Raw genomic sequence first — 18,234 nt, 5'->3', positions numbered from 1 at the left:
TTTTATAGCAAACCTTAATGTCTTCTGCATCTGCTGCTGGTATTCGTAATGTGATTATGAGACCATTATTTCCCCATTGTGATTCCTTCCTTATGTTACCCTGTGGGCAGAACTCCTATTGTAGAGGCTTCCAGAAATGAAATACTAAAAATGTGCAGCAAAATAGATGTCTTCTCAATGGAGAAAAGTTAATATAACCACCTTGTTTATAACACACACACACACACACACACACACACAATTTTTCTAGTACCCAACTGCTTAAGCATTTTGCTTTTTCTAAATATCAAAAGTTAGATTTAAATTCTTTCAAGAAGTCTTTATAGTCATTAAAAAAAATAGTTTCCTCTTAAGGAGGCCACTGTATTCTTATATCTCAACCACTACTAGAGGGGCTTCTGAAACCATAAAGTTCATTAAAATTTTTATGTCTAGTTAATATATCATACCTCAACAAGTGGTCAGATCATTGCATTACTACAAAATAAATCTTTCTTCACTAAGGGAAGACAGAAATTAAGGTACCCTCTCCATAGACAAGACAGACTATTTGGAAAAAAAGGAAAAAAAGACACTGTGCTTAGGTGTATTCTTCAGCATTTCTGGAAGAGATGTATTCAAATGTGTACTGAGTGATCACACAGACTTTGAGATTACCCTGCTGGACACCGTATCAAAATCACAGCTGCTCTAGACAGCATTTGATCCACAAAATGTATTGTAACTGCTTTTCAATCTGTTAGCAACAGGCAGCCAAAACTACTGTCATAGCTTGTTTCATAAATTTGTCCTCGACACTAGAGCATAAGTTATTAGCCATTTTATTTCTATAAAGTTGGACTTAAATTCCCTTGTTCGACCTACCCACCATTCTCTTACACTTAATCGGTATCGTGAAGTGTCCTTATTGATCAGACAATAGATTAGAAAACATGGAGAATATTCCAAAAATCTTGTTTTTAAGATTTTTTTTATTATTTTTTATTTGTCAGAGAGAGAGAGCACAAGCAGGGAGAGTGCCAGGCAGAGGAAGAAGCAGGTTCCCTGCTGATCAAGGAGCCTGATTTCAGACTGAATCCAGGGTCCTGGGATCATGACCTGAGCTGAAGACAGTGGCTTAACCGACTGAGCCACCCAGGCTTTTAATTAATTAAAAGAACATCAGGCATTCTCTGGCACAGATTTCATGACCATCCACTAACTGGGTCATTTTCTCTTTTCTCCCCTTTTTATCTGTCCCCCATCCACTTTTCCCATTCTCTATAAATTTTTCTGATTTATTTCTCTACACTTCATCTATTTATAGTTTCTATTTAAATTTAGATTCACTGGCTTGTTTAAAAGCAGCACTTGGAACTGAGGCATTTTTACGTGACAACATTACCAAGTATAACTACTGAGTGATGATTTATTTAATTTTTCCATAAAGAAAGGTCTTTTTCGATCTTGAGAATAGTTTAACTACTTCTATTGTTACAATTTGATAAATGTTAATGTGTTACTATAACTTCACGTACTTTTTGTAGTACTGGTATTTATTATTATATTTATTTTAATCCAGGAAATTTTTAAGAATTTTGTTCCAGTTAAAAGAGAATATCCAGCAAATAATTTGATGTGTTAGTTAAGGGCCCTCAACAAATGCTTACAAGTTTTGCTGGTCATCTTATCATTTTCTAATTGGACTCCACTTTTTGATTTTTGAAATGTTAATATTGTCCTTACATTGCCTACATACAGTGCCAAACATTTTTCTTTGTTTTTCTTATGGGTGGAGAATCAAGATATCTAATAATTATTAAGAAGTATCTGGGGATCTGTTTGAAGTCAAAGCATCATTTTGTGATTATCTACTTCAGGTTATCTGAACTCAAAGCTCACAAACTAAATGCCTGTAAGGACACGTATTTTTTAAAGCAACTGCATATATAATATATACAACTATACATCATTTGTTCTATGCTCATTCATTACCAATGGTAAATTCTTTGCCACATTCTTAAATTTGACCCAGACAACTAACTTAGAAAATCCTAGCATTCCTTGATTGCTCATTTTATAGAAATAAATCATAACATAGTCAGAAAAATAATTACAAATAATAGGGCAAAAAAAACATTTCATGTAATAAAGTTTACACTTGATTAGAACAGAGATTTATCTCATTTACCTTTTAATCCTTCTACTGTTCTTGACATAGGTACTCAAATCTACTTTTTAAATTAGAGATCATGATTTAAAATGCTTAGATTATATTTCTAGTATGCCTTTTCTGTGAAAAATGTTAGTTTATAAACCTAAATATGTGAGTTTAAGTCCGCTAGTCATTGTTTTCCTTTAAGATCAAACTCTCAATTATTTGTTCTAAGAAGCAAACTCTAACGTATTATTAATATTTATTATTTATTGAATGAGATATGACTCAATGTCCTTCATTTATTGAACATAATTAAGAGTTTCTAACCAAGGGCACCTGGGTGGCTCAGTTGGTTAAACAGCTGTCTTCTGCTCAGGTCATGATGTCAGGGTCCTGGGACTGAGTCCCAAGGAGTCTGCTTCTCCCTCTCCTTATGCCTCTCCCCTCTGCTTGTCCTCTCTCTCCCTGTCTCAAATAAACAAAATATATATAAAAAAAAAAAAGACTTTCTAATCAAAAGAATCATCTGAAAAAAATATGAATAATTGTCAAACGATACCATTAAATTTTAACGATCCTATATATCCTATACTAATAAAGGACATTTTTGGAATCCAACAAAACATTTTATAAAAGCAAAAGTTGTATATGAGAAACTTAAAAAAAAACTTTTTTTCAATTTCTTTGCTTAGTATGATAATTTAATAATCTATATTATGAATACCTATCAAAACATGTGCTTGTTTTAAACTGTGTTATCAATACTGAAGTCAATTTCTGATAATGACATCCTACACCTTTCAGGAATAGCCCTGACTACAGAAATAGACTTAGTTCCTAGTGCTGCCTCAGAACTTATACCCTAGTCCTACTGAACCAGGTGTACTTCTCCTGAATGTGCCATATGTCATAGCTCTGTCTGAACATGAAATTTTCATGCTAAAAAAAACGAATCCCTCTCGTCTAACTGCAAAATCCGTTTACTTAAGACTCTGCCGAAGTGTCATATACTGTTTGAAGTACTTCCTGAACTTCCTTAATGGAGCTCATTACTTTCCACTTTTCTGTACTCTACCATAAATATCTCTATTCTACATTTACAGCACCATATTAATGCTTTACCTTCCTGTCTCTTCTACCAGACTGTGATATTCCCAAAGGAAGATGGTGACATAATTATCTTTGCATTTTCCATGAGCCTACTGTCTGATATATAGCAGCCGTTCCAAATATTTATGGTTGAATGAAGAATGAATGATTGAATCTTCTTTTACTGATTTGTCATCTATTTACATTACAGCAATAGACTTGTTATATCTGAGATTAGCAATAGCTGGAAAGTGAACTTCAAAATAAACCAAAAACAAATTTGTTCCAAACCAATTAGCCAGTATTTATGTAGCACATGTCTATCATTACAGCCTCTGTTCCTTCCCACAGGGAGTTTCTAGTTTATCAGAATTTCTAATGCAGGTTATGATGTTACAGTGATGGATAGAGGGGCCTGGAAAAATGATATTGAGGGCATAATACCTAGTGGTGTTACTTACCATCAGGCAGCAGAAGCCAACAGAAGTACAAAATGTGCACAGATTAAGGTATTAAATGCCTTAATGAACACTAGCATCAGTATAAGTTTACTGATGTTAATAATATGTGCCAATATTATATATTTATCTTCTACTTTTAGGTGTTATACCACAGCCAAGATAAAATTCAAGGGCTATGTTTAGTGCGGGAGATAAAAGGATTTCCTAAATGGACATGGTCTTGCATTAATGGCAGATCTTATCTTCCTGGAGATTACATTGTAGACAGAGAGTACATAAATTCAAAATTACCAAAATAATCACCCATTACACTTGTGATAATATTATATAGCAAAAGCAAAAACAAAAACAAAATCATATATGTCTCCTGTTTTTAACTAAGGCACAAAAGCCATTTTTGTCTCTGAAAGCTTTTTAAAGATTTGGACAATTAGTGTAGATTTTCTGTCACCAGAAAAGTCACTTAGTCCAATTACAGGTTCAAAATATCTATAGAATCCAGTTCTTTTTAAAATTAGACAATACTTATAATGAAAGAGGAAACATTACACCTGATACAATAGAAATAAAAAGGATCTTAAGAAACTACTATAAACAATTACACACTAATAAACTGGATAGAAGAAATGGAAGAATTCCTATAAATATACAATCTACCCAGTGAATCATGAAGAAATAGAAAATCTCAATAGATGATAATGAATATGTAGATTAAATAAGTAACCAAAACCCTCCCAGCAAAGTAAAGCTCAGGAACAAGTGACTATATGGGTAAATTTTACCAAATATTTAAAGAATTAACATTAATCCCTCTCAAACTCTCAAAATATTAAATAAAAGGAAACAGTTCCAAATTTATTTTTGGGACCAGCAATTCCCTGATGGCTATAGTCAAAGATATTACAAGAAAACTACAGGATAACATACCTGATAAAAAATCCATAGCAAAATACTAGCAAACCAAATAAACAAGACATCAAAAGAATTACACACTATGACCAAATGGAATTTCCCCTTTGGATGCAAAGATGGTTCAACATACACAAACAAATGTGAGATACTACAATAACAGATTAAAGGATAAAGATCATATGATTATCTTAATAGATGCAGAAAAAGCTTTTGATAAAATACAATATTCTTTTATGATAAAAACTCCCAACAAATTTGATGTAATGGAATGTACCTTGAAAAATTACAGACCATACATGAAAAACCCACAGCTATCATCATATCACAGCTATCAATGGTAAAAACAAACAAACAAATAAACCTCAAACTTTCCATCTGAGATCAGGAGCAAGGCAAGGATGCCCAATTCTCACCACTTCTATTTAATACAGCACTGGAATCTTAGGTAAATTGGGCAAGAAAAAAAAAAAGAAAGTCATGCTAATTAAGGAAGAAGAGAATGTATCTCTGTTTCTGGGTGATAGGGTCTTATATGTAAAAAACCCTAACTTCACAGGACAGCAAATTCTGTAAGGCTGCTATACAAAATATCAGAAATCCCTAATACTTCAATACACTAACACCAAATTATCTGAAAAGGATATTTAGAAAACAATCCTATTTACAGTAGCATCAAAAAGAATAAAATACTAAGGAATAAAGTTAACCAAGGAAATGAAGACTTACATTCAGAAAATTATAACACATTGATGGAAGAAATTTAAAAAGACACAAATAAATAGAAAGATATTCCATGCTCATGGATTGGAAGACAAATTTGTCAAAATGTCCATAATACCAAAAGTTATCTACAGATTCAATGCAACCACTACCAAAATCCCCATGGCATTTTTTATTGAACTAGATAAATAAATAATCCTAAAATTTATATGGAACCACAGAAGACCCAAAGTAGCCAAAGGAATCTTGAGAGTGAAGATCAAAACTGGAGACATCACATTTCCCAATATCAAAATATATTATAAAACTATAATAATTAAAATGTAATGGTAATGGTATGTAGACATACAGATGAATGAATAGAATGAGAATCTAGAGATCCAGTTGATAAACTCACATCAATTTATCTTTGTCAAGAGTGCCAAAATACACAAGGGAGAGAGAATAATCTCTTCAACATATGATATTGGGAAAACTGATGTCCACAAACAAAAGAATAAAAATAGACCCTTATCTTACATCATATACATAAATTAACTCAAAGTGGATTAATGACTTAAAAATAAGATTGAAAATGTAAAATTCCTAGAAGAAATCATAAGGGAAAGTGTCATGACCCTGGTCTTGGTAACGTTTTCTTGGACATGACAAAAAAACAGAGGCAACAAAAGCAAAAATAGACGGGTGGAGCAACATTAAAATAAAAGACTTCTGAACAGCAAAGGAAATGATCAACAGGGCAAAAAGTAACCTAAAGAATGGGAGAGGAGGAGTGAGATGGCAGAGAAGTAGGAGACCCTGTTTCAACCGGTTTTTTAAACTGAGTGAAATATCTACCAGAACACTCTGAACACCCATGAAATCAGCCTAAGATGTAGGATTATACACTTCTAAACCTCTTCAGGGATAGAAGACATCAGTGGAGAGGTAAAGCAAAGGGGGAATGCTGGGACTGTTATCAGAGGATAAACAGAAGGGGGAGGGAGCCACCAGAAGTTACCCATTGGAAAGTAATATACCAATATGAAAGTACCCTGTGATTGGGGACCAGCATTAACTTGGAGTCTGGTTAAAAGCACTCAAGAAGAGTAAAAGATCTTAAGGGGCAACTGGTGGAATTGGGCAGTCAGGGTCCAGGCCTAAGCCCATGGACCCAGGACAGCCACCACCCAGCAACCACCCAGTGACTCAGCAACAACCTATACCAGAGGTAGTGTGGCAGAGCCTCCAATTTCTGGTCCCTGAGCCCCTGGGTTGCAAAGCTTGCACCACCGCTGGGCTGAGCACATTCTCACCGCCCTCCACCAATGAGGGAAGTCTGGTGGGTGTTCTCTGGAACCACAGCCTTTTGCACTCTGTGCTCACTGCATGACCAGGGTCTGAACCGTACTCCTCACCTGAGCCTGAAAGAGCTCTGCGTGGATGCTAGCTGGTGGTCTCTAGGACCTGCCGGGGGTTTGGACACTCCCAGCCCATGCCTGAAGGAACTCAGCAAGATCTCTAGTTGGGGTGGTTTGGCTGTGACCTGAGCAAACGTGAGGTCTGGACCCCAGACTGCAGTCCAGGCAAAGGCAACCACCAGAAATAGGCTTCCTGGACCAATATCACTCACGGTTTTAGTAGCACAGGGGTGCAAAGACAAGTGGGCACTTCTGGCAACCCTTGAGACAGTGGCTGGGGGGCGTGTACTGCCTGTGGGACATCGCACAGTTCAATAGAGTTTGCAGAGGGGGAGTCTGTGTATTCTGGACCACCCAGAGGAGAGAAGACTGAGGCTTCTCTCTGAGGCAGAGGTATGGGTGCAGTTTGCTTTCCAAAAGCAACAAAAAGCCACCAAATAACTAAAATCTCCAGAGAACAAAAGCCTGAAAAACTGGATTCCACAGAGCCCAGCCCCTTCATAGGGGCAGGAGGACTCAACCCAAGCAAGACTGACTGAAAAACAATGAGGCAGGTGCCCCTCCCCAAGAAAGCCAGGCAAAAGAACAAGAGGACAACCACCTCAGAGTCCCCATAAAACTGTAAAATCCCAACATCAAGAGAAAACAATATAATAAGCCCTTCGTATTGCCCTAAAACCTTTATATTTCATAGATAAAACTTTATTTTTGATTTGTTCTCACTATTGTTGTTCTTTTTAATTTTTTTAATCTACTTACCATTAGAGATTTAATACAGCATATTCTATAATAATCTTTTAACTTGAACTTTTTTCATGCATATACCTGTTTTTTTCTTATTTTCTATCTTTTTTTTTAACACACATATAGATATAAACTTCAAGGTAATTCTCTTTCCCTAATCAATACTACCCCTACATATAAACCAGTGTTATTCTCCCTTTATCTCTGGAAAGTTGAGTCCTTTAACAAAGATACCAAGATACACCCAGGAAGAACCAAAATAACCTTCCTTGCCCACATCAAGGGTTTATAACCACCCTCCCATCTTTTTCTGCTGTCAGAGTTTCTGTGTATTTATTTTTGTTATGGTATTATATAAATTTTGTCCTTAGGGTTCATTTTGGCTGGGTTTATTGTTCTTGTCATTTACTTTTGTCAGTCTTTTTTTTTTTTTTTTTTTTTCCATTTTTATTGTATACCTTATACATCTTACTTTGGGGGCTTATTCTGGCTGGGTCTTCCCTTATCTCTCTCTCTCTTTTTTCCTTTTTTCTTTCTTTTTGGTCGTGACTTCCAATAGCTCCAAAGTCTTCCAGGGTGCACCTTGCCTGGATCATGGTTGATATATTCAGCTAATACATCCCCTCAAGCACCTCTCACCAAAATGACTAGAAGGAGGAACACTCAACAGAGGAAAAATTCAGAGATTGTGCCCTCTCCATAAGAACTATTGGATAGGGGACAGTATGATATACTGGATATGGATATACTGTTTATATTAGATATAAACAGTATGTTGGAAAGGGAATTCAGGGTAACGAATTATCCAAGCAATGGTGAGGATGGAGAAAACCATTAGGATAACAGAATCTCTAAGGTCAGAAGTGAAAGGTGCCTGGGAAAAAGTTAAAAATGTTATCAATGAGATCCAATCTAATCTAAATATTCTAACAGCTAGGGTAACTGAGGAAGAAGATAGAATTAGTGATCTAGAGGACAAACTGATAGAGAAAAAGGATCAGAAGGAGGCATTGAAGAAATAACTTAGAAGCTATGAAAACAGAATTAGGGAAATAAATGATGCCATGAAATGTTCGGAAGTCAGAATTAATGGGATCCCTGAAGGGGTGGAGAAAGAGAGAAGACTAGAAGATTTAGTTGACCAAATTCTGGATGAAAATTTTCCCAATCTGGGTAAACATGTCCTAGAGGCAGAAAGAACATTTCCCAAGATCAACAAGTTTAGAAAGACCTCGAGGCACTTGATTGTGAGACTGATGAATAATGATTTACAAGAGCTTCTGAGGGAAGCTAGGGGGAAAAGATTCCTTATGTACAGAGGAAGGTCCATCAGAATAATGTCAGACCTGTCCACAGAAATATAGCAAGCCAGAAATGGCTGGCAAGACATATGCAGAGCACTAAATGAGAAGAATATGTAGCCAAGAATACTTTACCCAGCAAAGGTGACATTCAAAATGGATGGAGAGAAAAAGAGCTTCCAAGACTGGCAAGGTTTAAAAGAGTATGTGACCACCAAGCCGGCACTACAAGAAATATTAAGGGGAGTTCTATAAAAGAAGAAAGAACCCAGGAGTAACACAGAACAGAAATTTATAGAGAAAATGTATAAAAACAAGGACTTCACAGGCAACATGATGTCAATAAAAACATACCTTTCAATAATCACTCTCAACATGAATGGCCTAAACGCTCCCATAAAATGGCAAAGGGTTGCAAATTGGATAAAACAACAGTACCCATCCACATGCTGTCTAAAAGAGACCCATTTGGAACCTAAAGATACATCCAGACTGAAAGTGAAGGAATGGAGAAGCATTTTTCATGCTAATGGGCCTCAAAAGAAAGTTGGGCTAGCGATTCTTATATCAGATAAATTAGATTTTAAACTAAAGACTGTAGTCAGAGATAAAGAAGGACACTACATCATTCTTAAAGGGTCTATCCAGCAAGAAGATCTAACAATTGTAAATATTTATGCCCCAATACAGGAGCAGCCAACTACATAAACCAACTGTTAATCAAGATAAGGAGTCATATCCATATGAATACATCAATAGTAGGGGATCTTAACATACCACTCTCAGTAACAGACAGATAATACAAGTGGAAAATCAATAAAGAAACAAGAGCATTGAATGACACATTGGACCAGATGGACCTCACAGATATATACAGAACATTCCACCCTAAAACAACAGAATACTCATTCTTCTTGATTGCACATGAAACTTTCTCCAGAATAGACTACACACTGGGTCACAAATCAGGGCTCAACTGATACCAAAAGATTGAGATTATTCTCTGAATATTCTCAGACCACAGTGCTTTGAAACTGGAACTCAACCACAAGAAAAAGTTTGGAAGGAATTCAAACACTTGGAAGCTAAAGAACATCCTGCTTAAGAATGTTTGGGTCAACCTGGAAACCAAAGAAGAACTTAAACAATTCATGGAAACCAATGAGAATGAAGACACATCAGTCCAAAACCTAAGGGATACAGCAAAAGCAGTCCTAAGGGGGAATTACATAGACATCCAAGCCTCCCTCAAACAAACTGAAAAATCAAGAATTCACCAGCTCTTTTTACACCTGAAAGAACTGCTAAATCAACAACAAATTAAGCCAGCCCCATGCACAAGAAGGGAAATAATCAAGATTAGAGCAAAGATCAATGAGATAGAAACTAGAGATACAATAGAACACATCAACGAAACTAGAGGCTGTTTTTTTTTTTTTTTTTTTAAAGAATCCACAAGATCAATAAACCACTGGCCAAACTAATCCAAAAGAAAAAAGAGAGGACTCAAATTAATAAAATTATGAATGAAAAGGGGGAGATCATGACTAACACCAAGGAAATAGAAACAATCATCAGAAATTATTATCAACAGTTATATGCCAATAAGTTAAGCAACCTAGAAGAAATGGATGCATTCCTGGAAATCTATAAACTTCCAAAACTGAATCAGGAAGAAACTGACAATCTGAATAGACCAATCTCTAGTAACGAGATTGAAGCAGTAATCAAAAACCTCCCAAAAAACAAAAGCTCAGGACTTGACGGATTCCTTGGAGAATTTTACCAAACATTCAAGTAAGAAATAATACCTATCTTCCTGTTTCAAAAAATAAAAACAGAAGGAAAACTTCCAGACTCTTTTTATGAAGCCAGCATTTCTCTAATCCCCAAACCAGGCAAAGATCCTATCAAAAAGGAGAATTTCAGATCAATATCACTGATGAATATGGATACCAAGATTCTCAACAAGATCCTTGCTAATAGGACATAACAGTGCATTAAAAAGATTATCCACCATGACCAGGTGGGATTTATCCCTGGGATGCAAGAGTGGTTCAACATTCGCAAATCAATCAATGTGATAGAAAAAATCAATAAGAGAAGAGAGAAGAACCACATGGTCCTCTCAAATGATGTAGAAAGCATTTGACAAGATAGAGCATCCGTTCCGGATTAAAACGCTTCAGAGCATAGGGATAGAGGGAATTCCTCAGCTTCATAAAATCTATCTATGAAAAACCCACAGTGAATATCATCCTCAATGGGAAAAGCTTGCAGCCTTCCCGTTGAGATCAGGAACACGACAAAGATGCCCACTCTCACCACTCTTGTTCAACATAGTATTAGAAGTCCTAGCAACAGCAATCAGATAACAAAGAGAAATAAAAGTTATCCAAATTGGCAATGAAGAAGTCAAACTCTCTCTCTTCACAGATGACATGATTCTTTATATGGAAAACCCAAAAGACTCCAACCCCAAACTGCTAGAACTCATACAGCAATTCAGTAACATGGTAGGATACAAAACCAATGCACGGAAATCAGTTGCTTTCTTATACACTAACAATGAAAATATAGAAAGGGAAATGAGAGAACTGATTCCATTTACTATAGCACCAAGAACCATAAGATACCTGGGAATAAACCTAACCAAAGAGGTAAAGGATCAGTACTCGAGGAACTACAGAACACTCCTGAAAGAAACTGAAGAAGACATAAAAAGGTGGAAGACCATTCCATGCTCATGGATCAGAAATATAAACATCATTAAAACGTTTATACTGCCCAGAGTAATCTATACTTTCAATGCCATCCCGATTAAAATTCCACTGGCATTTTTCAAAGAGCTGGAACAAACAATCCTAAAATTTGTATGGAAACAGAAGAAATCACAAATTGCCAAGGAAATGTTGAAAAAGAAAAACAAATCTGGGGGCATCACATTGCCTGATTTCAAGCTTTACTTCAAAGCTATGATCACCAAGACAGCATGGTACTGGCACAAAAACAGACACATATACCATTGGAAAAGTTTCAGAGCCCTGATATGGACTCTCAACAATATGGTCAACTAATCTTCAATGAAGCAGGAAAAAACATATGGTGGAAACAAACAAACAGTCTCTTCAATAAATGGTGCGGAGAAAATTGGACAGCTATGTACATAGAAAAATGAAACTCGACCATTCTCTTACACCATACACAAAGATAAACTTGAAATGGAGCTCAATGTGAGGCAGAAATCTATCAAAAACCTAGAGGAGAACATGGGCAGTAACCTCTTCAACATTAGCCACAGCAACTTCTTTTAAGACATGTCTCCAAAGGCAAAGGAAACAAAAGTGAGAATGAACTTTTGGGACTTCATCAAGATCAAAAGCTTCTGCACAGCAAAGGAAACAGTCAACAAAACAAAGAGGCAACCCACGGAACAGGAGAAGATATTCACAAAGAACACTACAGACAAAGGGCTGATATCCAATATCTATAAAGAACTCCTCAAACTCAACACACACAAAACAGATAATCACATCAAAAAATGGGCAGAAGACATAAACAGACACTTCTCGAAAGAAGACATACAAATATAGACATACAAATGACTAACAGACACAGGAAAAGATGTTCATCATCAATAGCCATCAGGGAGATAATTAAGATTAAGATACACCTTACACCACTTAGAATGGCCAGAATCAACAAGACAATAAACAAGTGTTGGAGAGGATGTGGAGAAAGGGGAACCCTCTTACACTGTTGGGGGGAATGCTAGTTAGAGCAGTCACTTCGGAAAACAGTGTGGAGAATTCTTAAGAAATTAAAAATAAAGCTACCCTGTGACCCTGCCATTGTACTACTGGGTATTTACCCTAAACATACAGATGCAGTGTAAAGAAGGACCAACTGTTCCCCAGTGTTCACACCAGCAATTGCCACTGTCGCCAAACTAGGGAAAGAGTCAAAATGCCCTTCAATAGACAAATGGATAAAGAAGATATGGTCCATATATACAATGGAGTATTATGCCTACATCAGAAAAGATGAATACCTAACTTCTGTATCAACATGGATGGGACTAAAGGAGATTATGCAGAGTGAAATGAGTCAAACAGAGACAGTCAATTATCATATAGTTTAACTTACTTGTGGCACATAAAGGAATAACATGGAGGACATTAGAAGAATGAAAGGAGAAGTGAATTGGGGGAAACTGGAGAGGGAGACGAAGCATGAGAAACTGTGGACTCTGAGAAACAAACAGGGTTTTGGCAGGGAGGAGGATAGGGGTTAGGTGAGCGTGGTGGTGGGGACTCAGGAGGACATGTATTATATGGAGCACTGGGTATGATGTATAAACAATAAATCTTGGAACACTGAAAAAATAAAACTAAATTTAAAAGAAAGAAAAAAAAAGAATGGGATAAAATATGTGCAAACCATACGTCTAATATTAGGTTAGTACTCAAAATATATAAGGAACTCCTACAATTTAATAACAAAAATAAATAAATAATCTGATTTTTAAAATGGGCAAAGGACTTAAATAGACATTTCTCCAAAGATGACATACAAATGACCAGTAGGGTATGAAAAGATGATCAACACTCTAGTCATTAAGAAAATGCAAGCAAATAAAAACCATGATGAGATATCACTTCATATCTATTCAGACGGCTACTGTCAAAAAAAGAAAATGCCATCCACAAGATGGCTGAATAAGATGTCCCTAACAACATAGCAGCCATCCATGGACAACATGCCTTTTGGGAGATTTGAGATCCAGGTAGGATATGGTGAAATCCCAGTGCAGTACAAGAATTAGAAGAGCCATTTGGAAAAGACAGACCAGCCTCTAGGTGGCAGAGTCAGAAACAGTTCCATAGACCTGAGAATTTGGCAACAAACCCATTTGTCTTTGCTTCTTGTCATCAAAAACTACACTGAGGAATCCAGGAGAAGTCTCGCCTACCAGTGTACCAGGTAATAAGAGTATAGAATTTGGTCCTGGCTGTGAACTCTGAAAATGCCCTTTGAACTGACTCCAGCTACTCTGAGCCACAGTTTAGGAGCTTCTGGAGAACACTGACTTATACAATCACCCGTGAATGAAAGACCATTTATGGGAGTCAAGGAATCTAGTAGACGTACAAAACACCACTGGGACAACAACAACAAAAAATCAAAATTGGACACACTTCTGAGGGTAAAAGGAAAAAAATTGACTTTACCTGCATCACTCCCGAGATAACAGAACTCAGTGCTAAGAGATCCCTGATTGACCTATGATTTCTCTTGTTGTAGAAAGTGGCAATGTGTGAGTGAGTGCTTGACCTTCCCAGCTGTGTAGGTTGCTACCAGAGAGGAAAGAGGCCCAACTTTCTCTTGCCTCTTCCACATTGAGTTATGACCTAAAACACTAAGCCTGATGAGAATCTGGGAAAAAAGAAGCCAGAACTCAAAAAGGAACAGATGAAAAGAATGTAGATTCTACTAATTATGTCCATCAGGAGGCCTGCTCATGAACCAGTGGGATGAACACCACCTGTTGATTCCCCCAGCTGGACCATGGGCATCTGCAGTGTCTTGGTACCTCTTCTAAATACCCCATTATGCAATGGCTGACGTCCTGAGTATGCTTTCAACAACAACAAGAGCAAAGCTTTTCTAGGCAGCTGGTGAGCATGTGTAGAAAGTTGGACCAAATTTGTGGACCTGGAAGGGACAACAGACCTGAGCATTTAGCACCACCCTTGGAAAAGCAGAAGATAGTTGTTCATACAGGGCCTGGCTCTAGATGATTAAGAGAAGGAATACAAGCTTAAGAGCTCTGCCATAAGTACATACACAGATAGGGATGCCTGGGTGGTTCAGTCAGTTAATATATGACTCTTGATTTTGTCTCAGGTTATGAGACTAAGTCTCGTGTTGGGCTTCACTCAGCACAGAGTTTGCTTGAGATTCTTTCTCATTCTCTCGCTCTTTCCCACCCTCCACTCATTTGCTCTCTTTCTCTCAATCTCTCTCTCTAAAATAAATAAATAAAATTATATATATATATATATATATTTGTGTGTGTGTGTGTATATATGTGTGTGTATACACACACACACATATGTAGCTAACACTAGAGCACCACCCAAATATATTAAGTAAAATTATCTATAGTGGAAAATGATGAAATCTTATATATACAAAATCCTGGAAACTCCACCAAAAACTATTACAACTAATGAGCAATTCAAGAAAGTTGCAGGATAAAAAAATCAACATTCAGAAATTAGTTGTGTTTTTATACACTAAAAACAATATCTAAAAAAGAAAGAAAATAATACCATTTACAATAGCATAAAAAGTAACAACAGTAAAATTTGGGAACAAATTTAACCAAATTTAAGCCACCTATAGATTCAATAGAATTCATGTCAAATTCCAATGGCATGATTTCATAGACAGAAATTCATGGAAATGCAAAGACCCTGAATACCCAAAGCAATCCTGAGAAAGAAGAACAGAGCTAGAGGCATCATTCTTTCTGATTTCAAACTATTACAAACCTATAATAATCAAACAGTCTTGTACTGGCATAAAAATGGACACAGACACCAATATAACAGAATTGAGAGCCCAGAAATAAACCTTCACATGTACAGCCAACTAAGGTTTGACAAAGAAGCCAAGAATACTCAAGGGGAATGTATAGTCTCATCCCCATAAATGGGGATGCACAATCCCCCTATGCAAAAGAATGAAATTGGACCCCTATCTTACACTACTCACAAAAATTATTCAGAATTGTAATAAAACCCAGTGTGATAAAAGCACGAAGAGAAGAGAGGGAAAAAGCTCCTTGACATTGGCCTTGGCATTGAATCTTTTTTGGATATGACACCAAAAGGACAAGCAACAAATACAAAATAAATAAGTGGAACTACATTAAATTAAAGCAATAAATTTTCTGGGGCTCCCAGATGGCACAATGGGTTAAGCGTCCAACTCTCAGTTTCAGCTCCAGTCATGATCTCAGGGTCATGAGTTGAAGCACTGTGTTGGGCTCTGCACTTAGTGCAGAGTCTATTGAGAGTCTCTCTTCCTCCCCTCGGCCCCTCCCTACCCCTGCTCCTACTGTCCTTCTAAGATAAAATAAATAAATCCTTTTTAAAAAAAAAAAATCTTCTGCCCAGCAAAAGAAATAATAAAATGCAACTTATAGAATGGGGGAAATATTTGCAAATTATGTATCTAATAAGGGATTAATATTTAAAATATGTAAGAAACTCATGTAACTCAATAGCAAAACAAGACAACAAAATCAACAAACAAAAAAAAAAACACAAAAATCAATCTGATTAAAAAATAGGCAAAGAATGTGAATAGATAATTTTTTCCAAAGAAGAAATATAAATTACCAATAGGTTCACAAAATGATGCTTAATATCACTAACCACCAAGGAAATGTAAATCAAAAGCCCAATGAGATGTCACCTTACTCCTGTTAGAATGACTGTCTTCAAAAATACAAGAGATAACAAATATTGCTGAGGATGTGGTGGAAAGGTACCCCTGTTCACTGCTGGTGGATACAAAAATTGGTGCAGCCAGTATGGGTAAGAGTATGGAGGTTCTTCAAAAAATTAATAATATAAATATCATATAATGCAACAATTCTATTTCTGGGTATACATCCAAAAGAAATAAAATGAGGATCTCAAGGATATATCTGTACTCCTATGTTCATTGTGGTATTACTCACAATAGTCAATAGTCAATAGTCATTCATCTATAATGAATGGATAAATAAGTGTGGTATATAAACATAAAATTAATTATTCAGTCATGAAAAAGTAGGAAATCCTGCTATTTGCAACATCATGCATGGACCTTAAGAGCATTGTGCTAAGTGAATAAGTCAAACAGAGAAAACAAATATCTCATTTGTGTGTGGAATCTAAAAAAGACTCATTCATCTTGAATCTTAGAAACAAAGAGCAGAAAGATGGTTGCTAGGAGATGAGTGGTGGAAAAAAATGGGGTGACATGAGTCAGAGTATATAAAATTCTAGTTATAAAATGAATAAATTCTGGGGATCCAATATATAGCATGGTGACAATGGTTTGCAATATTATGGCATAAGCTTGCAAGTTGCTAAGAGACTAGATTTTAAGTATTCACACACACAGACACACACACAAGCAGAAGAACAAAGAAAAAAAAGAAGGTAATTATGCGAGCTATGGAGGTATTAACTATCCATATTGTGTAATCATTTTGCAGTAAATACATATATCAAATCAAATCAACACATTGCGTAAGTTCGAGAACACCACAATGTTATGTGTGAATTAAATTTCAATGAAATGAAAAAATAGGATGTTTGCACTATATTCACAGAGTTTGGCTTGTAGTTTTCTAATGTATTATGAGAACCTATGATATACCACAGAGGACAGAATAATTAAAACAGCATTGGGATTACCTGGTCCTTAAAGGTTGGCAAATTTCTATGTGAAGTCATTTGGACCTGGTATTTTGTGTGTGTGTGTGTGTGTGTGTGTGTGTGTGTGTGTTGTCAGGTACTTTTAAACGATTATTTTCTATATTACTCCTATGATTATTGCTCTATGTAGAATTTCTGTACTGGGTCAATTTTGGTCAATTTCATAATGCATTTCTGTTTATTTCTCCTTATATTTCTTGATGATCTGCTTTAAAAATGTTGGTGCTATGTTATCCAGTGCATAAATACTCAAAACTGGAGTTTTAGGGCACCTGGGTGGCTCAGTCATTAAGCATCTGCCTTCAGTTAGGGTCATGATCCCAGGGTCCTAGAGTCAAGCTCCACATCAGGCTCCCTGCTTGGTGGGATGCCTTCTCTCCCTCTCCCACTACCCCCTGCTTGTATTCCCTCTCTTGCTGTGTCTCTCTCTGTCAGATAAATAAAATCTTAAAAAAAAAAAAAAAAAAAAAAAACCCTGGAGTTTTACGTTAGGCTATGTCTCCTTTTGAGAACTATAAAATGTTGTTATTTGTTTAAAAAAATTACATGTTGGAGTGCTTGGGTGGCTCAGTTGGTTAAATGACCAACTCTTGATCTGGGCTCAGGTCATGATCTAAGCCCCATGTTGGGCTGCATACTCAGCAAGGAGGCAGCTTGAGATTCTCTCCTTCCCCTCCTCACTCCCCTACCCTAATGCATTCTCTCTACCTCTCTTAAATAAATAAATACATCTTAGAGAAAAAAGAAAAAAAAAATATGTGTTGGTGAGGATACAGAAAAACTGGATACAATATTGATGGGAATGTAAATTGGTGAAAGCACTATGGAAAACAGTACAGAGGTTTCTCAAAGAAATTAAAAGTACATCTATTATATGATCTAGCAATCCCATCTGAATATATTTACAAAATATTTGAAATAATCTCAGAGACATCCGTCCTCCTATTTCCATTGCGGCATCATTCACAATAG

General features: G+C 36.3%; 1 protein-coding gene across 5 annotated transcripts in view; it reads right to left on the bottom strand.

The window, feature by feature from the left end:
* CSMD3 (CUB and Sushi multiple domains 3) overlaps window positions 1–18,234 on the bottom strand; it is a 1,245,805-nt gene that overhangs the window by 133,497 nt on the left and 1,094,074 nt on the right. The window lies entirely within an intron of this gene.

The sequence above is a fragment of the Mustela nivalis genome (assembly GCF_964662115.1).
Source record: "Mustela nivalis genome assembly, chromosome: 2".
Lineage (NCBI taxonomy): Eukaryota > Metazoa > Chordata > Mammalia > Carnivora > Mustelidae > Mustela > Mustela nivalis.
The sequence above is the reverse complement of the archived record's forward strand: the minus strand, read 5'-3'. Positions and strand labels throughout refer to the sequence as shown.